Source organism: Pelophylax lessonae, assembly GCF_965119305.1.
Source record: "Pelophylax lessonae genome assembly, chromosome: 4".
In the NCBI taxonomy this organism is placed as follows: Eukaryota; Metazoa; Chordata; class Amphibia; order Anura; family Ranidae; genus Pelophylax; species Pelophylax lessonae.
Window position 1 is genome coordinate 473365907 of NC_138771.1, and position 23325 is coordinate 473389231.

Below are 23325 nucleotides of genomic sequence, written 5' to 3' on the forward strand. Positions count from 1 at the left end.
AGGGCTGTGGCTGCTTTAGAAAGAAAACCTAAGACGCCAAACATCTTTCATTTTGATGTACCTGAAAGGCATTTAGTTGATTTTGCAGCACCACATTCTAATCGCACTGCCCTTGCAATCTGCTGTGGGGGTCAGTGCAAAGTTAACAACACTCCAAACACAGGTCACAAACGCTGTGCATTTTCCCACACCCGATCGCATGGTACAAACGTACCATGTGATGTGGTTGCTGTGTGTTCAAGCCATAAAGCTGAGCGATCACATGACCACCGATCACTCAGTTCTTGGTCTGCTCAGATTGGCAGCTGTTTGATCTGCTCCTCCAGCGCTCACTGGAGTGCCAGGCAGGAGAAGGGGGCAGGATTGGCTGGTTCCTGCTCTCAGCTGAGAGGCAGAACCAGTTGTCAATCAGGCATCAGGGTGGATCCCAACAATATTGTCAGGATCCTTTCAGATCTGAGCAAACATAAGTGCACTCCTGTGACCCACAAGAGAAGCATGGCCAAAAAAGCTTTGGCCGTACTTCTCTTTTAACTACATAACTAGGCACATCATTGTCCAGCCATTTTGACCACTATTCAGTTTTTGCCAATGAGATTGATTTTCAAAAATAAAGAATATTAAAAACACTGAATTATGTAACACTTCTAGTGTAATTGCCTTCTCATGTAGCTGACATTGCACTAGTAAACGTAACTGATGTGGTTTGAACATGAACATTTTCTGCTACATTGAATATCTGTCACAATCTAATTAGTCATGCCTGAGGCAACAGTGTCAAATAATTCCGCAGGACACAGCCTGAGAGAAATAGGAGAGGGGAAAACACAGTAAGATGAGTATATAATAACATGGAACATTTTTAACAGCGGTTTCACCTCAGGGTATGGTCCTCATTTTTCTACATTATCCAACTGGACAGCATCTCTTCTCTTTTTTATAGCTTAAAAAAATGATATTTCATTTTTCATAATCTATGGTCAACTGCACTGGGCTACTTCTCTTACTCTATCTGTTGGATTTAATTTACACTGTCTGCAGCAAATGCATATATCAGTAACGGCAAAAAACTACTTTATTTATTTTATATTCTCTGTACCATTCTTAAAATGTGTTGGCATTGCTAAATTAGCCATATGTAGGCCTCACAGGGCGACCAGATGTACATATAAAATGTAGGTCTGGGCACAATATTAGGAAAACATATGCAGTATATCTCTCCAACACATGCACATTTCCACATGTTTTATTCTTTTAAAAACACTGATATTACAGAACAATACTGGTTAATCTGCCAGGAATCCAGTGTGCTTCTAATGTTCTATTAGGGCTGAGAGCTTAGTGCAACTTGCCGACTGCCTAACGGACATTTACTGCGGCAAAGTGGGTCTATTGCGGGAAATCACACACCTGTACGTCATTTAGTGCAATAGCCACTAGGTGGCGCAGGTGCACGGCCGTAGACACAATCACGCACTGATTAGACAGAGAGGGAGCCAATCAGCGGGTCTGGTGAATCCGATGTCTGCCGGCCACCCGCGATCCTTCCTGAGACAGGCAGAATGGTGGTCTGCCTATGTAAACAAGGCAGATCGTCGCTCTGACAGGGGAGAAGATAAAGATCTTGAGTTCCTGCTAAGCAGGAACACCGATCTCTGTCTTCATCCAGTCATAGCAACCCCCCCCCCCACAGTTAGCAAGCACCCCCTAAGGACACATTTTACGTCCCTGATGTTAATCCTTTCCCTGCCAGTGTCATTAGTACAGTAACAGTGCATATTTTTAGCATTGATCAGTGTAATAATGTCACTGGTCCCCAAAAAAGTGTCAAAAGTGTAATTTAGGTGTTCGATTTGTCTGCCGCAATGTTGCAGTCCCGCTAAAAATAGCTGATCGCAGCCATTACTGGTAAAAAAAAAATAAAAATAAAAAAAAATGCCATAAAAATATCCCCACAGTTTGTAGGCGCAATAAATTCTGTGCAAACAAATCAATATACGCTTATTGGGATTTTTAGCAGAATACATAATGGCCTAAACTGATGAAGAAATTTTATTTTTTTCATTTTTTTTATTGGGTGTGTTTTATAGCAGAAAGTAAAAAATATTGTTTTGTTTTTCTTCAAAATTGTCGCTCTTTTTTTGTTAATAGTGCAAAAAATAAAAACCGCAAAGGTGATCAAATATCCCCAAAAGAAAGATCTATTTGTGGGAAAAAAAGGACATACATTTTTTTTGGGTACAGTGTCGCATGACTGCGCAATTGTCAGTTAAAGTAACGCAGTGCCGTATCACAAAAATGGCCTGGTCATTTAGGGGGGTAAAACTTTCCGGGGCTTAAGTGGTTAATGTATGCCAGGCTGAAATCCCAACCAATGCTGTCAGTCCTGCCTTCTGGACGTTTCTGGCTGGCACCCCCCTCCCCCAGAACTAGTAGGTTTTGAGAGGAGTTTTTCAGCTGTGAAAAAGCTCCAACTCTGATAACAGCCTAAAAATGCTGAAAATGTGGCTATTCAGTGTTTATCAGTGTTTTTGAGCCATAAGCTTTTATGAGAGTATAGTTTTGCTAAAAAAAAAAAAAAAAAAAGCTAAAATACGCTAAAATGCCCAAAAATGATGAAAAAAGCTACTGCAACAACGCTTAAAAACTCACCCTACAGCTACAGCTTTCTACAGCTAAGGGGCGGTTCACACGGGTGGGATGCCAGACATCACATGTGATTCACACTGCATTGCTGTGTAGATCACATGCGATGTCTGTGTTCCTGTTTAAATTTCTCACGGTCCCAGGTCAGGGTGGTATTCTGGTCAGGGTTGGTAACACTCACCGGATCCAGGGCAGAAGGGGAGTCCCGTTGGGTTTTCTCGGCGGGCAGGCCGTGGCTGGCTTGGCTCCTGGTCACAGCTCCGACGTATTGGCACTGTAGCTCTCCTAAATCATTTCCAAGCAGAATGTAGTCCAGCCATGATTCCAATTTGGCAGCGCTTTTCCCCAAACCCATAGTCAAGGCGAACCGACGCCTTGGGGATGTGTTCTGTAGTACCACCTGCCATTTCAATAAAGAACCCGGGGCCTGGCTTGATGGCTTCGGGTTTTACCACGCGGGGATCAGCAATGGTGAGGAAGGCCCCAATGTCCCGAAATCCCGTAGTTCTCTCTCCATCAATCAGGACCTCCTGCAGGTGGCGCTGCCTCTGCTCTGGGTAGGATGGGACAAGGGGACGAACACCGTAGACTCCCCGAGGAGAATAGGCCCCCCGGGGGGGTCAGCCAGTCACTGGGAGGTGGGGGTAGTGGTTCTTCCTCTGGGGTCAACTTTAGGTAGTTGACTGGGTGACTGTGGCTGGCAGACATGGTGCGATGGTACTGAGGGCAGCTGGCCTGAAGATGCCCGGGCTGGTTGCACCCATAGCACCGGCGGTCCAGAAACGGCCCAGAAGTACGAGGTCGGTAGGAAGGGGTTGTGGATGGTGTTGGGGCGACAGGGCGCTGGAGGAGTGGCAGGGGGTTGCTGGGAAGTGGTCTGCCTGTGTTCTGGGCTTTGGGCGGCTCGACTACCAGTCTCTTCCAATGGGGTTTATTGGCAAGGGCTTCGTCTGCCAGTGCAGCAGCCCGCTCAAGGGTGCCAGGGTCCCTCTCCTTCACCCACTCCCGCACCTCTGCTGTGCATTTGGCAAATAATTGTTCCTTTAGAAAGGCCTGGACAACTTGTTCAATAGTAAAGGCCCGCTCCCCCTCCAGCCAGCGTCTGCAGGCCCGGGAGATTTTGTGCGCATACATCTTGAAGGAAGGCTCAGAATGACAGGAGAGGTCCCGGAATTTGATCCGGTGGGTTTCTGAAGTTACCGCGTAGTGTTCTAGTACAGTCTGTTTGATCCTACTGTAATCTCGATTCCACTGTGCGTTCATTGTCCGGTAGGCAGCAGCCACACCCCCTTCCAGCAGGCCCACTAGGTGGCGTACCCAGTCTCCACGGGGCACCTCCAGCAGCTGACATAAGTGTTCGAAGTCCTGAAAGAACCCTTCCACATCCCCTGTAGCTTCACAAAATGGCTTGAAGTCTTTACGAGTCACCCTTGGCCGATCAGGCCCACCGATTTGTGGACTGGGGAGAGGGTCATATCCCCTGAGGCCTCTCATGGTTTCTCGCTCATGAGCCCTTCGGATAGCCTCCCGCTTGTCATCCAAGGTTGCCCCGGGCCCCAGGATAGCCATCTCCTCTTCGTACCATGTGATCCAAGGGCTCCTGGGACTTGAGACGGCGGATGCACTCTGTTCATTCTCTGACGGCGGAGCATTTAAGCTTTCAGTTCTCTGAAGGCCGGCTTCCTCAATAGCGGTGACCAGCTCTTCTTTGGACAGGCCCCTGTAGGTAAGGCTTAACTCCTGAGCCTTTTCTTGTAAACTTGCCACAGTCCAATTTCTGTACTCCCCACCCCGCGTTAGATCCAGGGTGATGGGGCTGCTCTCCATCCTCTTCAGCGTTCTGATCCCACCGCTGCCACCAGTGTGACGGAAGTGTAGGTAAGACAGAACGCACATGGAGAGCAGGAGTGCCAACAAAGCCTTTTATTGAACGGTAGCGGGTATGTTCACAAAGAAAGGGGCCAAACAAAGGTGCCCAGGGTCAGACCCAACGTGGGTAGGACAGAGTTCCAGATAGCAGGGGTAGTCCATAACAGGGGGCTCCCGATAGAACGGGCAAAGTCCTGGCCAGCAAGGGATTGGGCCGCACACGGATCAGGGCAAACAATGAAGTGACAAAGTCCAGGCAGAGTTCTGGTAGGCCCAGGGTTAATCCACTCACCAGCAGGAAGGTCCAGGGTTAATCCACACTCCAGATTGTAGAAAAGGACAAGGTAATTCCAAACTCCAGGTTGGCTGTAGGATTGAAGAGGCCCACAGGAACCAATAGGGGATTCTGTGTTCTCTGGCCACAGCTCAGGGACACACAGTCTTCCAAACAGCAAAGATGAACTACCCACAGGAGAGACTCACTCAGCTAAATATATTAGGACTTGTGTCCCAGCAGGTGGCCAGGCAACTCCCAGCCAGGCGTCCAGTTGCCCCAGCAACCAGCCCCGCCCCCCTCTATTTGAGCCCACACAAGGAATGTGTTCATTGTCCACAGTGAGCATGAAGGCGGAGAAGCAGACATTCAGGCACCTTGCTGGGGAGGGGAGAGGGACAGCACAGTGGGGGGGGGGGGGGCAGGCAAAGCAATGAGCAGCCAGGGGGGAGAGAAGAATCCCATGCTGGGGAAGATAGCAAAGTACTGGGGGTGCAGAAGAGAGGAAAAGAAGGGGGGGAAGTAAGGCCCGTGACACCCAGTCCTTCATGGAATTAGTGTTGTTAGGTATTCCTTATTTTTTCACTTCTTTTTAATTTATTTAGAAGTGGTTGCCTGGTCTGATATTTTTGATATATTTTACACTTAAAAAGCTCCACACTATTTGAAAAAAGAAAAAAAAAACGTTTTTTTCACTTTCAGATCCTAATGCTCGGTAATAGAAATATAATCATAGTGCGATTACCAATGGGACCAATTATAAAGTAAAATGTGTACTTTTTATTAACAGGAATGCTTGCTTTAGAACTAACTCTGGTACAATTAAAAAAATAGATTTTTTTTCTTTTTATTACAACTTTTGTCCATAAGTTGCTTAGAAATAATAATAATATCATTTTTTTAAGACAATATTTCCAAGTGCAGTGTTGCACTGAAAACATACTCAACTTCCCAGCGCTACAACGTCCCCGGTTCTCCTCCCTGGCTGCTGACAACTTGGTAGTTCATTTATCTCGGCATTGGCGAAACTGGACACTAAGCAATGCACAGGGCGTACAGGCAGGTAAGGAATTTGAATGCAGAATAAACATAGCGTGTCTCTTCTGCAATAAAATTCCTGTCTGTTTGCCCATTTTTTTCTACTAAATTTCCACTTAAGTAATGTTATCACCAAATGAATAGGCCCATAACTGAAATGTAAAAATTGCTCTGGTCCATAAGGGTTATATAGGTGTAAGAACTGAGCTGGCCTAAAATAATATTTATGGCCAGGAGAGTTGACTGAAGGGGAGACACTGAAGACCCTGGAAAAACTGTATCATGAGTACAGGGACTCGTGTCAAGGGGCCTGACCTGAGGGAGGCCACCCCACGTGTAGGATAGTTAGAGGACTGTCAGCAGTAAAGTGAGACAGGATGCTGAGGAGAGCATCCTGAAGATAATCAATAGTTCACCAAGTCATCTTAGGAAAGAAACTTAATTCTAATTCACCTTTAGTGGCAGGGTGAATCAACAGCCTGGCTGTACATGAAGATAGTCCTCCAACATTGTTTTCACATTGTGAAAAGTGTGATTCTGGCAGTCCTTACGGGGGCAGTGCTACATTTAATTTTGCCAATCATAGTATGCTCAATGCATTGTTTGCATGTCCTCTTGCCCACACCGTATATGAAGGCAGACCATGTAAGGTTCCTATATTACAGGGTTATTTGTCTAACACAGAGATTTACTGACTTTTGTCTGCTTCTCAGCCATTAGTAAACAGGGCAGAGCAAAGCTCAACAGTCTATTACCTGTCAAGGATGCTCTTATCATAGGATTCCAATTAGAATCCTGTGCATTAACGAGGAGCTCTCTTCCTACACAATTCCACTCCCTCTCAACATGCAAACTGCCATTCAAGCCAATTATGTCTTTGTTAGCACATTGTGTAGAGTACTATATAGAAGACCTTCAACAGCTCTAAATAAAGTACTCTACTCTACAACGGATACCTATAAATAATTCATGTTTGCAGTTTAGAAATAGCTCAGACAATCACATAGACGTTATACACATAGCAGGATACACAAGTGCTAAACAAATGAAGAAAAGTATAGGATAATATATTCAGTTATAATTTTAACCACTTGCTGACCAGCTGCCACGGATATACGGTGGCAGGTCGGCAGGTTCCTGCAAAACGAGGTACCCACGCGCCCATTTGCCAGAGTTGAAGTTGATCTGAGAGGCCAGGCGGGCGCGATTGCAGCTGGGCACCCACGATCGTTCCCCCGTGGAGACTGCAATGAACACATTATTAACCACTTTACAACCGGAGGATTTTGCTGTCTTCCGTCCAGGCCACTTTTTGCGATTCGGCGCTGTGCGACTTCAACTGACAATTGCGCGGTCGTGCGACGCCGTACCCAAACGAAATTTACGTCCTTTTTTTCCCACAAACAGAGCTTTCTTTTGGTGGTATTTGATCACCTGTGCGATTTTTACTTTTTGCGCTATAAACAAAAAAAGAGCGTTTATTTTGAAAAAATAACAATATTTTTCACATTTTTTTATATGAAATTCCCCCCAAAAAAGATGTAAAAACCAATTTTTTTAAAAGTTTTTGGCCAATTTGTTTTATGCTACATATGTTTGGTAAAAAAAATCGCAATAAGCGTATTTTGATTGGTTTGCGCAAAAGTTATTGCGTTTACTAACAAAGGGAAAGATTTCTGTCATTTTTGGTGTTTTTTTTTTAACGCGTAATGGCGGCGATCTGCGATTTTTTTTGCGGGACTGCGACATTGCGGCGGACAGACCGGACCCCTGACTCACATTTTTGACACTTTTGGGGGTACCAGTGACATTACTGCAGTAATCAGTGCTATATATATGCACTGTTACTGTAAAAATGACACTGGCAGGGAAGGGGTTAATTTTATTGGAGAGGGAGGGGTTAATGTATGCCTGGTGCTTACTGACGTGTAGGGGGGGAGGTGACTGTGTGATTCATGGACAGATCGGATGTCCAGCTATGCTGAACAGTCCGATCTGTCACTCCCTGTCACTATGGAGATCCGCCCGCTGTGTTTACACACAGCGGGCGGATCTCCAGACTCGATCCCCGACGATCGGGTAAGAGCAGCGGCGATCGCCGCTGCTCCTCCCCTGGCCCGACTCCCGCTGTGAATGAAAACAGCGGGAGCGAGCCTCCGGCGGCGCGCAAGCGCCGCCCAGAAGGGGAGGAGTCCAGTCACGTTAATACTACGTGACTGGACGGGAACGAGCCACTCTGCCGCAGTAGTATTCCCGTAAGCGGTAGTAAAGTGGTTAAGGAACACAGTTCTCTGTGTTTATTCCATAAGCCCAAGGGAGGGCTGGGCCAGGGGGCAGGGGGGAAATTGCCCCCTGGCCCACTCCGATGCCCCATAAAAGGGCTGCACCGCTTCTGCTACAGGCATGCCTAAAGGATACCTGGTGAAGAGAAGTAAAAAGTCCCTGCCGCTGACCTATTGAGTGCAGGATGAAGACAAGGACAGAGCGCAGCCCCCCCCCCCCCCCCGGCATGGATGATGTAAACTGTGTCTGAACAGAGGCCGGTTTAATGCCCCACTGGAGACTCTCCTCCTCCTGGCCAGCCCCAACCAAGCTGTCCCAGCTCTCCCAAACTGCCCCCTGCTGGCCAGGTCAGGAACTGGGATTCAGCCGGTGAGTAGAGAGTACAGGGAGAAGCTTCAGCTTGGAATGGGGGTCAGGAGGAGGACAGGAAGAGGGAGAGTGGAGGGGGGCCAAGTTACTGCACCATGGGCCTTTAGTTTGTACTTGCCCCCTTGGCTGAAAGTTTCCAGTCTGCCCCTGCATAAACCCATCCCCCACACAGTTAGAAAGCACCCCCTAGGGACGCATTTAACCCTTCGATCACCCCTGGTGTTAACCTGGTGTTAGTCAGTGTCATTAATACAGTAACAGTGCATATTTTTATGTCATTGATCCCCCCAAAAGTGAAAAAAAATGTCAGTTAGGTGTCCAATCTGTCCGCCGCAATGTCGCAGTCCCGCTAAAAATCGCTTATCGCCGCCATTACTAGTAAAAAAAAAAATAATATTAAATGACATAAATGTTTCCCCTAGTTTGTAGACATGATAACTTTTGCGCAAACCAATCAATATTCACTTATTGGGATTTTATTTACCAAAAATATGTGGCAGAATACAAATTGGCCTAAAATTATGAAAACAATAGATTTTTACATTTTTTTTATTGGGACTGTTTTATAGCAGAAAGTGAACATTTTTAAAAAAATTTTCTAGAATTGTTGCTCTTTTTTTTGTTTATAGCGCAAAAAATAAAAATCACAGAGGTGATCAAATACCACCAAAAGAAAGCTCTATTTGTGGGAAAAAAGGACATCAATCTTATTTGGGTACAGCTCCGCACGACCGCGCAGTTGTCCATTAAAGTAATGCAGTGCCGAATCACAAAAAATAGGCTGGTCATTAAGGGAGAAAATCTTCAGATCCAGAAGTGGTTAAAAAGGATATCCATATTATTGCAGTAAACAAATACATCTTTTTTCACTTGGGTCTTCTAAAAACCTAAGACTTCTCGTGCACATGGGCAGAATAAAAGGTCGCTTAGCTTCAGCATTTTCTAACAACTTTGAATGCAGCTTTACAATAGCTAATTGTGTGACCTAGAAGCCGCGCGATTTTGCCGCAATTTTTTGCCGGGATTTTGACTGGACTTGAAGCAATGCCTGTGTAGTCTTCAGGTCTATGGACCTCAAATTGCATCAAAGTCAGACCAAAGTAGTGCAGGGAATACTTTGAAGTCGCAGAGATATGAACGGTACTCATTGGAAATCATGAAGTACGCAGTCCCAAGTCGCACAAGTGTGGCATTTACACTCAGTGACCACTTTATTAGGTACACCTTGCTAGTACCAGATTGGACCCCTTTTTGCTTTCAGAACTGCCTTAATTCTATGTGGCATAGACTCAACAAGGTGTTGGAAACATTCCTCAGAGATTTTTGTCCATATTGACATGATCGCATCACGCAGTTGCTGCAGATTTGTCGGCTGCACATCCCATTTTACCACATCCCAAAGGTGCTCCATTGGATTGCAATCTGATGACTGTGGAGGCCATTGGAGTACAATTAACTAATTTTATATGGTCCAGAAAGCAGTGGGGAGATGATTTGAGCTTTGTGACATGGTGTATTATCCTCCTGGAAGGAGCCATCAGAAGATGGGTACACTGTAGTCATAAAGGGATGGACATGGTCAGCAACAATACTCAGGTAGGCTGCAATGTTTAAACAATGCTCAATTGGTAACTATTAACAAAAAATACTCTCCTGCATTAAAAGTGATGTGATGGCGGTGGATATTCCAAGGTTGGGGAACACCCAATGGAAACACTGTAAAAAAAAACGAAAAGAGGGCGCACCAACCTTGCGCATTACCCAAGTGTTATTTCTTGAGGGGAACTCCAGCAAGTTGCCTTCACCACGTCTAGATGCCTAAATGCATTGAGTTGTTGAGTTGCTGCCTTGTGATTGGCTGATTAGCAATTTGTGTTACCAAGCAATTAAACAGGTGTACCTAATAAAGTGGCCAGTAAGTGTAGATACTTATTTGGGAGCAGTATTTAGGGGCATAAAAAATGCCCCAAACTTGTATTCAGAGAGAGCTTACTGGCATATTTAGAATAAAAATATTCCAGTCACTAGAATGAAATTACATGCGTACGCTTTACGTGCATCAGTGCGCCTCAAGGCACGTAAATATGTGCCAGTCTGAGCATTTTTTTATGCTGGATTTTTCTGCCAGAAAGATCCATGGTAAATGGGATGATTTCAATACGCCCATGTTCATGCCGCCTTCTTCTGTTACCAAATGACAACAACTGGTACCATTCATCTACTGTATGTAAACATTTACTATTCCATCACCAATTCTGTGAACAGATTGTTACTGTAAGTCCACATGCCTACTAGTGCCGAAACTCATGTGCATCACATCTTGGCATTTTCAAGCACCCGAGAGCAGGGCTGCTGTTAGAAATCATTGGGCTTCATACAGCTTACCTGACAGGCCCCCCTGGCCAGAAGTGACTGAGGACATAGATTTATCAGTCCCTTTCTCTGCAGCCTCAGCTGCACAGATCAATGAACTGGAAGCATTTGAGGCTCCTGTTCATTCACAAACTGAAGCACAGTAAACACAGTTTACTATGCTTCAGTGATGAATGGACACAGGAGTGATTGGCACCGATCATTCACTGTGTTTATTATATATTTACCAGCCCCTTCCCCTGCACTCCATCCTGCAGCTGCCAGCAGGAGAGGAGAGGAGAAAACCTGGCAGCGCTGTGGGGAAAAGGGGGCACACAGGGGGGGGGGGCAGACAGCAGATGGAAGGGGTGCATGTGCTAGAACCAATCTCCCTGCAGTGAAGCCAAATGGAGAAAGAGGAGGAGACGCTGGCAGCGCTACAGGGGGAGGCAGAAGAGGATTAGTGTCTGTATTAAGATAGTACAACCAGCCCTCCTGCTCAGCAGGTGCCTGGGCCCACTTTTGAACTGATGGGGCCCAGGCCCAGTACAGGAGGGTTGGCTGTACTGTCTTATCAGTGGCCCCAGCCATGGAGGCAAAAGTACGGCATCCAGCCCCACTGCCAGCAGAAAACAAAATCTATGAAAGGCTGAAAGACACAGTGGCTTGATGTAGCTTGAAGCTGTACCAAGTGGTACTCACATTTAAGGCTGTATGCGCTCAGGGATGTATACCGGGGATGCTGTATCTGTGCCACCAAAAGTTTATAATGTACAGTATCTCGCAAAAGTGAGTGCACCCCTCACATTTTTATAAATATTGTATTATATATATATATATGTGACAACATTGAAGAAATGACACTTTGCTACAATGTAAAGCAGTGAGTGTACAGCTTGTATAAAAGTGTAAATTTGCTGTCCCCTCAAAATAACTCAACACACAGCCATTAATGTCTAAACCGCTGACAACAAAAGTGAGTACACCCCTAACTGAAAATGTCCAAATTGGGCTCAAAGTGTCAATATTTTGTGTGGCTGCCATTTTTTTCCAGCACTGCCTTAACCCTGTTGGGCATGGAGTTTACCAGAGCTTCACAGGTTGCCAATGGACTCCTCTTCCACTCCTCCATGATGACATCACGGAGCTGATGGATGTTAAAGACCTTGCGCTCCTCAAACTTCCATTTGAGGATGCCCCACAAATGCTCAATAGGGTTTAGGTCTGGAGACATGCTTGGCCAGTCCATCACCTTTACCCTCAGCTTCTATAGCAAGGCAGTGATCGTCTTGGAAGAGTGTTTGGGGTCGTTATCATGTTGGAACACTGCCCTGTGGCCCAGTCTCCGAAGGGAGGGGATCATGCTCTGCTTCAGTATGTCACAGTACACGTTGGCATCACTGGCGGCTGGTGCATGATAATTTGGGGGGGCGGCAAATCCACCCCCCCTTCCCCCACGGAAATGACGGCCGGCAGGCAAATACACCACCACCCCCCTCCCCTCAGCAGGATGGATGGACGGACGGAAAATACATCATCCCCCCCCCCCAGCCGGACGGCCAGCATTCTTACCTCCTTCAGCCGTGCATCTCCTCCCTCTTCCTGGTCAATGGCCAGTGAAATCACTTCTCTTTTCAGCCAATCAGAAAAGGGGTCTCACGACCCGCTTCCTGATTGGCTAGGAGGAGAATCAGTATGATAATAGTGAATATTCATTCGCTATTGTCATACAACTGGGTGGGCTCAGTGTTGAGTGGTGAGCCCACCCTTTTTTGAAGCCTATTAGAGCATCTGACTCTAATCAGGTGCTTAAACAAAAAACAAAAACCCTATTGGAATCCATGCATCCGGCGCCCTGCATGTAGATTAGGGGGCCAGATGTATGGATGGGGGGGCGGCACTCATGCAGCCACAAACCATGAAACTCCGACAACCATGCTTGACTGTAGGCAAGACACACTTGTCTTTGTACTCCTTGCCTGGTTGCTGCCACACATGTTTGACAACATCTGAACCAAATAAGTTTATCTTGGTCTCATCAGACCACAGGATATGGTTCCAGTAATCCAGGTTCTTAGTCTGCTTGTCCTTAGCAAACTGTTTGCGGGCTTTCTTGTGAATCATCATCTTGTGCATTTAGAAGAGGCTTCCTTCTGGGACAACAGCCATGCAAACCAATTTGATGCAGTGTGTGGCGTATGGTCTGACCCCCCCACCCCTTCAACCTCTTCACCAATGCTGGCAGCACTCATATATCTATTTCCCAAAGACAACCTCTGGATATGATGCTGAGCATGTGCACTCAACTGCTTTGGTCGACCATGGCGAGGCCTGTTGTGAGTGGAACCTGTCCTGTTAAATCGCTGTATGATCATGGCCACCGTGCTGCAGCTCAGGGTCTTAGCAATCTTCTTATAGCCTAGGCCATCTTTATGTAGAGCAACAATTCTTTGCCATGAGGTGCCATGTTGAAGTTCCAGTGACCAGTATGAGAGAGTGAGAGCGATAAAACCAAATTTAACTCACCTGCTCCCCATTCACACCTGAGACCTTGTAACACTAAAGAGTAACATGACACCGGGGAAGGAAAATGGCTAATTGGACTCAATTTGGACATTTTCACTTAGGAGTGTACTCACTTTTGTTGCCAGGGGTATAGACATTAATTGCTGTGTGTTGAGCTTTTTTGAGGGGACAGCAAATTTACACTGTTATACAAGCTGTACACTCTACTAACAGTGTGGAGATTGTACTGATTGGGTGAAGACAGATATCTGGATTCCTGCTGTGCAGGAACACAAGATCTTGATCTTGTCCCCTTGCAGAATGGCAATCTGCCTTGTATACATAGGCAGATCGCTGCTCTGCCTCTCCCGGCGATGATCGTGGGTGGCCAGTGGACATCGGGTCTGCCAGATCCCCTGATTGACATCACCGCTAGCCAATCAAGGAGGCTCAATTGCGCCATTAAAGGCAAATACTGTAGGCTGTTCCTCTTGTAAGGTTGTTTTCCCCACTGCTTAGTGAATGCAGTGAGATTTTACTTTGCAATTACGTGTAAGGAAAATTAATTAATTGCTTGCACTTGATTCAATGATGGAAATCAGCAGAACTTCACCAAACTCACCAAGCTCTGGGGAACATTCCCTTTCAAAATGTAACTTTTGCAAGTCTGTTTGCCTTTAGTAAATCAACACCATTTAATTGGAGAAATTAATTTATGACACGCTTGCATTAAGGGACTTGAGCTTGCTACACGTTTTGTTTTAAAGGTTAAATTTACCTTTTACATAACCTGCGATCTCTCTTCTCGCTTTACAACAACGCTGAGATGCTGGGATAGGGGGAGAAACAATGTGCATTACAGATTTGCTGCATGTACAGCTTTCGAAGAAGGAAAAGCATGGGGGGTAATAGAGTAAGCCAAGGTCTGGCGTGTCTTGGAATTAACCAAGAACGCAGGGATGTATACACTATTGTATGATAATAGTATAACTGGAATATTTTATCATAAATGTGCTTTAACATATCATTACTATACTAACTGTCTTCATCTTTGATGTACTTGGATATGGCAGATCTTGTTGCTGTGTGCTCTATACCTGTATTTAAGTCAAACAGAATAAAACAATACATATAACATTTATTGCATAAGGTAACTTATGAAGCTGGGATTACAGTGCTACTTTATATGCACTATTCAGGAATTATTATGATATTGTAGGACTGTTCTATCTATCTATCTATCTATCTATCTATCTATCTATCTATCTATCTATCTATCTATCTATCTATCTATCTATCTATCTATCTATCTATCTATCTATCTATCTATCTATCTATCTATCTATCTATCTATCTATCTATCTATCTATCTATCTATCTATCTATCTATCTATCTATCTATCTATCTATCTATCTATCTATCTATCTATCTATCTATCTATCTATCTATCTATCTATCCAATATACACTATATTGTCAAAAGTATTGGGACACCTGCCTTTACATGCACATGAACTTTAATGGAATCCCAGTCATAGTCTGTAGGGTTCAATACATTCCCATAGACACATTACTAAACCTTGTGGCCAGTCCTGAGTAGCGGTGAGGGGACGGCACTTCATGCAGCACTTATGAGAGGAGAAGTAACTCTGAAAGATCATGAGAAAGAGAGAAAGGCGCCTTTAAGTGCAGTATTAAAAGGTTTAATATAGAGCACAAGGGGTTTAAAAACACTTACAGGATAGTACTTAAAAGAAGGCATATCATATAAAAAATCCTCATGCAAGTCACTTGTCCTTCTTCTTATCTGCGGGGGAGAGTAGAGAGTGCTGTCCAGCAGCTGTCAGATTTCTGGATGACGTGCAGAGGCAATGAGGCAATGAGGAGGCCCGGGAATGCACACAGCCAATGTGGCATCAGATGAGGGCACTGGGCGGTAATGCAGTTCAGAGCATGTACGGCTCCTTTGTCAGGTCTGATATGATATGCCTTCTTTTAACCATGATCCTGTAAGTGTTTTTAACCCCATTGTGCTCTATAATAAACCTTTTAAAATTGCACTTAGAGGTGCCTTTCTCTCTGTCCCAATACTTGACAATATAGTGTATATACAGTATAGATAAACAGGAGGCAGCATCAAAATCTATTTGTTGCTCATAAAACAGCATACAGCAATGCTTCAGGTATCCCTACCTTTCATCAAGTTAATTTTCACAAGTTACCTTTAAGGCTTCATACATACAGGATGTCAAAAACCCCACTTTGAAGGGTGTTTGACTTTTTTTTTCTTTCTGCTGAATGCCCCTCTATGTTAGTCTATGTATGCGTCCATGCACACATCTGCGTTTGCAGGTGTTAAAAGACAACAGCATTTAGATGTATAAAAAAAACCTGAGCCAGTAGGAGATGAGCATTTTGCCACAAAAAAAGCCGATGTGCCTAAACACATGTATATGTGTCTAAAGACATCTTAAGCGCTCGGTGCATTTAGCACTTAGGTGTTCATTCATTCCAATGGCCAATAAATTAATATTTTGGCCAACAGAATGTATGAACGCCCAATCGCTTGACAAACCTAAAAACATTTGGAAAATGCAGCTTTAGGCACTTTTGAATGCTGCTTTTTCCTCTCCAAGAGCATAGGCGTCCAGGGAATGGAAAGAAATGTCCTGTACACATGAGGTCCAAAGCTGGACACTGGTAATGACATCCATAAGATACAAATTGATCATTGGTTACATTAAAAAGTGCATAGCAAACACTAGAATCAGACAACAGGTGTCTATGCTGAACTTCACTGCTGAATGTTACTCCAAGGAAAATCTGAAATGCATACTAGAACATACATTAATCAAAGTGTCATGATTAAAGGAACAAGTATAGATCAAAATCATATCCTAACCCTTGTGATGACAAGGTATTCAGTTAAAAAATCCATTACACTTCTCTACAATTAAGAGCAGTAATACGGCCCCCCCCCCCCCCCATCCTTGGTCTGGAGACCTGATGACCTGAACAATTGTCATAAATTTTAAGTCAGTGTCACTATTATTATTATTATATAGGATTTATATAGCGCCGACAGTTTACGCATCGCTTTACAACTTGAGGGTAGACAGTACAAATACAATACACTTTAATACAGTATGAATCAGAGGGCCCTGCTCATTAGAGCTTACAATCTAAGAGGGAGGGTCAAGAGATACAAGAGGTAATAACTGTGGGGGATGGGCTGATGGAGAAAATAAAAGTACAGTTGTTAGGTGGATGGCAGATAGGTTTCTCTAAAGAGATGTGTTTTCAGAGATCGTCTGAAAGTAGACAAAGTAGGAGATAGTCGTACAGATGTGGGTAGAGCATTCAAGAGGATGGGAGAAGCTCGGGAGAAGTCCTGGAGGCGAGCATGGGAAGAGGTTACAAGGGAGCTAGAGAGCAGGGGGTCCTGGGAGGAAAGAGGAGAACGAGTTGGTTGGTATTTTGAGACCAGATTAGTGATGTAGCTGGGCGCCAAGTTATGGATGGCTTTGTAAGTTATTGTTAGTAACTTGAATTTAATTTGTTGGTTGAGTGGCAGCCAATGGAGGGATTGGCAGAGAGGGGTAGCAGACACAGAGCGGTTTGCAAGGTGGATGAGCCTGGCAGCAGTGTTCATGATGGACTGAAGGGGGGATAGTCTTTTAAAGGTAAGCCAATGAGAAGGGAGTTGCAGTAATCGAGAAGAGAGATGACCAGGGAGTGGATTAGAAGCTTTGTGGTATCATTGGTTAGGAAGGGACGTATCTTGGAGATGTTTCGGAGGTTGAGGCGGCAAGCTTTGGACAGTGACTGGATGTGTGGCCGAAAGGATAGTTCAGAGTCCAGGATTATACCTAGGACCTTGGCATGGGTGGTCGGGTTGATAGTTGTGCCGTTGATGTTGTCAAAGAAATCAGGGGAGGAGGACCGTGGGGGAGGAAATATCATGAGCTCGGTTTTGGATAGGTTGAGTTTGAGGAAGTGATGTGACATCCAGGCTGATATGTCTGTTAGTAAGCTGGTGATGCGTGAGGAGACTGATGGAGTGAGCTGAGGGGTAGAGAGATAGATTTGGGTGTCATCAGCGTAGAGATGATATTGAAAGCCATGGGAGGCAATCAGCTGACCCAGGGAGGAGGTGTAGATTGAGAAAAGGAGTGGTCCAAGGACAGAACCTTGGGGGACCCCGACAGAGAAAGGAAGAGGAGAGGAGGTAGTAGAGTTGTAAGTAGCACTGAAGGTGCGTTAGGATAGGTAGGATGAGAACCAGTGAAGAGTACGGTCATGGAGGCCAAAAGAGTGGAGTTTTTTGAGGAGGACGGGGTGGTCTACTGTCTCAAAGGCAGCGGAGAGGTCCAGAAGGAGTAGTACAGAATAGTGTCCATTGGTGTTTTCTGTTAGTAGGTCGTTTGTGAGTTTAAGGAGAGTAGATTCAGTGGAATGTTGAGGGCGAAAAACCGGACTGAAGGGGATCAAGAAGATTGTTCTTTAGTCAGATGGTCACTCAGTTGGTTGTAGACCAATCGTTCGAGGAGTTTGGAAGAGAAGGGGAGTAAGGAGATGGGGCATAGATTGTGAAGGTTGGTGGGATCCAGTGAGGGATTTTTAAGGATGGGAGTGACTAGCGCGTGTTTTAGAGAATTAGGGAAGATGCTAGAAGAGAGGGAGAGGTTGAAGATATGAGCTAGAGAGCGTAGAATAGAGTCAGAGGGTGAGCGTAGCATGTGCGAGGGAGCAGGATCCAGGGGGCAGGTGGTTAGATGGGTGTTAGATAAAAGTACAGCAACCTCATTAATACTAGTAGGGTGGAACAAGGGAAAGAATGATTGTACTTGTGGATATGGGTTGTTAAGTGGGGGAGGTTTTTGCACACTGGAAATCTCCTCGCGAATTGTATCGATCTTATTTTTGAAGTGATTAGCGATCTCCTGGGCAGTGAGCGAGTTAGAGGGCGGAGTTGGTGGAGGACAGAGTAGAGAGTTAAAGGTAGAGAACAGATGACGGGGACTAGAAGAGAATGTTTGGATGAGCATGATAAAATAGGTTTGTTTGGCAGTGAGGACTGGAGGCAGGAATAGTATTTTAGAAGGGCAGATTTATATTGGTTGAAGTCTTCCAGGGACTTAGTCTTACGCCACAGGCGCTCAAGACTGCAGCTACGTTTTCTGAGACTTCTGGTGTCGTCTGTTTGCCAGGGTTGTAGGGGTGGGGGCCGAATTCTGCGTGTAGTGAGGGGAGCGAGCTTGTCTAGGGAGGATGACAGTGAGCTGTTATAGATGGAAGTGGCTAGGTTGGGGCATGACAGGGTTGATATTTTGTCATATAGATGGTCAGTAGCAGAGTAGAGCATAGAAGGGTTGAGGTGGCGAAGGTTTCTACGGGTAACTGTTAGGCGTTTGGAGGAAGAGGAGGTGGAAGACAGGGAGAGTGTGAAAGTAATCAGTTGGAGATCAGAGAGTAGGAGAGGTTTGTTGGAGAGGTTACATGGAGTGCATAGATAGGAGAAGACAAGGTCAAGGGTGTTGCCAGTGGAGTGTGTAGGAGCCTGTATCTATTGCTTCAGGTCAAGAGATAAGGATAGGCTGAGAAGTTTAGAAGCAGTAGAAGTATTGGCATTAACAGGGATGTTGAAGTCACCAATAATGATTGTGGGGATTTCAGAAGAGAGAAAGTAGGGTAGCCAGGCAGAAAAGTCATCCAGGAAGGTTGATACTGGTCCAGGGGGCCGTAGATGACAGCGATTCTTAAAGAAACAGGAGAATATAAACGAATGCAATGCACCTCAAAAGAGGGGAATGTCAGAGAGGGAGGTGGGTGAAGTACCTGATAGGTGCTGTATGGAGCTAGAAGGATTCCCACTCCACCTCCCTTCCGTCCACCTGGTCTAGGGGAGTGAGTCCAGAGGAGGCCGCAATGGGAGAGGGAAGCAGGAGAAGTAGTATCGGAATTATGAAGCCAGGTTTCGGTGATGGCGAGTAGGTTAAAGGAATTTGTGATGAAGAGGTCATGGAGGGAGGTGAGTTTGTTACAGATGGAGTGGGCGTTCCAGAGGGCGCAGGAGAAGGGGAGGCCGGTCTTAGGATGAAGAGGAATGGAGATTATGTTTTGTGGGTTGCGGCTGCTGGCAGAGGGTATAGGGTGGTGGGAGCATAGTGAAAAGCCAAATGAAGGCCCTGGGTTTGGGGATATGTCACCAGAGGCAAGGAGAAGGAGAAGGGTGAGGGAGATAATGTTGGAGTGTGATTTATATGAAGGGACATGCCCCAGAGTCCTGGAAGTTTTCTGGATGTATGGATGTAAAATTAGCAAGAGTTGGTAGGAGCAGTAATAGGGAGAGGACAGAAGATGGGGTGATATATATAAGCTGTGGGGTGGAGAAGAGCGGTGAAGGTGAGTGAGTTCGAGAAGAGAGGACACAACTGTCAGCAGGAGTTGTAGGGAGTGATGTCTGGTACCCTATGTCTGGGTACAGGGAGCTCAGTCTCTTTGGATCTAATAAAATATTGGTGCCATGATATTCTATCTTAAATTTATTTGGGTAGTTTCACCAATATAAAAGATACATTTAATATTTTTAGAACAAGCTTTCGGGTGTTCCCTTCTTCTCAGTCCAAGCAGTATTAATACACAAAGTCTTGTGGTGGGGTTTACCACCCTCCCGCAGAAAGCGATCCGCAGTGGATGGCTTTTCAGAGGATAGTAAGAGGAGGTGGTATGCAAGCATTCCGGAGGCGATGCAGTCAGCGTGGTCCCAGTGATTAGTGTGAGACATGGTAACTATTACTTGTTCATATTCAATCCTTTAGAAAGTATTGAGGGCTTCAGATCAGCCTAAAGTCAATGTCACATTGGTGATCCAGTCTCAGGTGGCAAATCACAAATTTGCTAGACTACTCCAGCCTGCTGCCAAGATCACTAGTGTGAGATGTGGGTCTGTTAGCCAGGCAACTATCGCTTGTTTCAGTTCAATCTCTCAGAAAGTATTAAAACCTTTGGTCAGCTTAAGGGCCATGTCATGCTTGCAATCCCATTGCTGATAGCAAATTGCCATCAACAGTTGCTAAAGGGATTGCTCACTTGCTCCTTTAAGGTTTCTATCAGCAGAACCTAGCTCTCCAGTGAGAAAGAAGTGACAGAGTGACACCTCACTGGTTCAGATAGAAATAAGCAACACCATAAAAGCAGTTGAATGTTCGTAGTTGATGACTTCAACTTAGGTCTCAGAGCCAGGTTGTCTACAAGAGGAATGTTTTATGTTAGTAAGGAAGCTTAGACTGCCCAGGTTAAGGAAAGGTTAAGTTGTGAGATACCGGTATCCTGGGCTTTTTGGGTCCTGCCTTCCTTCCTGGTCTATATATAAGCAGGGTAAAGGCTGGGCTCAGGGAGCATGTAGCAAAAGGATCCATGTCATTTGGCCTTTGTCTGCCACCCCAAGGAATTTACCAGCAAAGGACACTATAATTTTGGACTCTTACCATGGGCAGACACAGAATAGTTAGACAGGAGTTGGACCATGTTGCACTTTATGTTGTAATGTTTTCAGGTGTTACAGTTAAACTTGTTAATCATTTCAAGCCTGCTCTGAAGTCATTCAAAAGGGGCGCATGGTGATACATGGAGTATTGAAGGAACAGGGCCTGTAAGCTTAAGGTATGGAAGTGAGGCCACTATGAAGGCAGAAGAATTGAAACAGGAGAGTAGTTGCCATGGATAACCATAGACCAATGGGAGAGTATGTCATAAAGCCTGGTACCTGGTACCTGACGTAGAGGAGGGGGTTGGTGTTCCCTAGCGGTCAGTTCCCCCAAAGTATTTGGGACTGAACTTGAAGTATGGAGACCCCATGTACCTTGCTGCATAGTACGGGAGAAAGAAGAAGTTTATTATGTGCACGCATGAGGTTCACGCTAGGTGCAAGGTAGGACCCCATTCCGTCACTGGGAGTAAGGGGGCAGAGGTTCGATGGACTGGTGGAGAAGGCATGGGCTCAGCTCCCTCCTAAATGCAACATACATGAGGAAGGTGTGCAGTAACACTGGGCTCAGCTCCCTCCTAAATGCAACATATATAAGGAAGATGTGGGGTAACATGGGACAGGAACACAGCCCTGCTTGTTTCCGGGCATTGATGAGCACATACACAAGAGGAGAGGAGAGGTACCCCCGTATGTGTGCACGGGCGAGTGGCCTGGGCCACACAGGCAACTATGATTTTTACAAAGAGGTTTTAGAAATGATGGGCTAGGCTAATAAAAAAGGTTAGTTAACCTTTTCAGAAAAAAAAAAAGAAAAGGTGAACTAACATCGCACACCCTCCCCACCCTCTGCGGTCTTAGCTCTACTTATCTCCATGGGTGATGAGCTGCAATGCCACCAGTGTAGCGGTCCATGAATTTGAAATTCCACGCTTTTCTCCCCCTTCTTTCAGCTGGGCTTCTGGGATGAGCTAGAGCAATGCTCTGTGCCGGCAATTACCAATCAGCATAGATGGTGATACACGGCTGCTGCGAGTTTGAGGGTGGCTCCCAGTTATGGGTATGTGAGAGTGCATTGTGGATGGGTTTTTCTGTATCATCTAACTTTGCACCATCTGATATATATCATATGTATTAATGTAGGCTGCTGTCAATTATATACAATGGGAATCTAGATCTGACAACAGATTGTGTCTCTCTCTGTCCTTGATCATTATGTTTTTTCTGGGAAACAGCAAATAAAAATACTTTAAACCAGGGATTCCCAAACTACAGCCCTGCAGCTGTTGCAGAACTACACATCCCATGAGGCATCGTAAAACTCTGACATTCACATGCATGAGTAGGCATGATGGGAATTGTAGTTCCTGAACAACTGGAGGGCCGTGGGAATCCCTGCTTTAAACCATAAGATATAACAGTTAATTAACATATTTAGCAACTGATTACGGGATCCTATCCTACTACTATATCACCGTCTAGAACTGGGCATTGGTACAGGCATACAGGCCAATGTTTTTTGCTGCAAAGACTAAGAGGTCCTGAAGAAGCAATGCTGGCAAAATGCGTTGACCTCTAGCAATACATTAAGTTAATGTAAGCAAGTCTAGCATATATCTGTATTGGCCAAACCAAGCATCTTTCTTTGTTTTTTAAAATAATGTTTTTTATTGATTTATAAAAAAATATATATTTTTATCTACACTGTTGTCACCATCCTTCTCTGGTACCAATAAAAGTCCAGAGGATTCTTATAAATTTTTTGGCTGTTATCATTATGGATGTGGTACCACAAGTTCAGTTTAATATTAAATTACCAATCAGAATTGCTCTGATCCATCCTGGAAGCACTGCAGTAAGAAGATGGAGAATAGCGAGGGTTTTAAATACCCGGACCATTACACCAAGCACTGACAGCTCATCACCCACAGAGGTAAGTACAGCTAAGGAGAGGGTGGGGGTTCGGGAGGGATGGGGAGGGTATTGGGTGTTAGTACACCTTTTCATTTTATCTGAAACGGTAGACTTACACTTTAAATAGAGGTTTCCTTTAAGCATTGCTTAGATAAAAATGTACTACTGTTCCTAGGAAACGTTCCTCTTGCTGTGTAAACATGCACAGTACATCTCTCCTGGTAATCTTTATTTGAGTTTTTTAATACCTAGACAGATTTGATTTGCATAACAACTAGTGTGACATTTACAGAGTACCCTGGTAGCATATGGTGAGACTGACATGAATTTAATCTTCGGTATCACCGAAACACAATAAATTATGTTCTCCCATCATGTTCATCAAGATGATTAGCAGAGGATCTGGAAATAAAAATATACTATGACTGTAAACAGTTTGGCTACAACTCCGGGAGACGGTAAGCGCATAATCATATGCTGTTAAGCGTGATTTTCTTTTTTTTATCTGTTTCTGTGGATTTATATACACAATGTAGCGACTTGGGTATTATCCCTAATTACTCAACCTGTATAAAGACCACATATT

The 23325-nt window shown here is 44.9% G+C and overlaps 1 protein-coding gene across 3 annotated transcripts in view; it reads right to left on the reverse strand.

Annotated features, from left to right (window-relative positions):
* Window positions 1–20369: 20369 nt before the first annotated feature.
* TSPAN9 (tetraspanin 9) overlaps window positions 20370–23325 on the reverse strand; it is a 989451-nt gene continuing 986495 nt past the window's right edge. For all 3 annotated transcript variants that reach the window (XM_082255249.1, XM_082255248.1, XM_082255247.1), the window contains one exon: window positions 20370–20384. The gene's annotated coding sequence lies outside the window, so the exon portion shown is untranslated. The remainder of the gene's footprint in view (window positions 20385–23325) is intronic.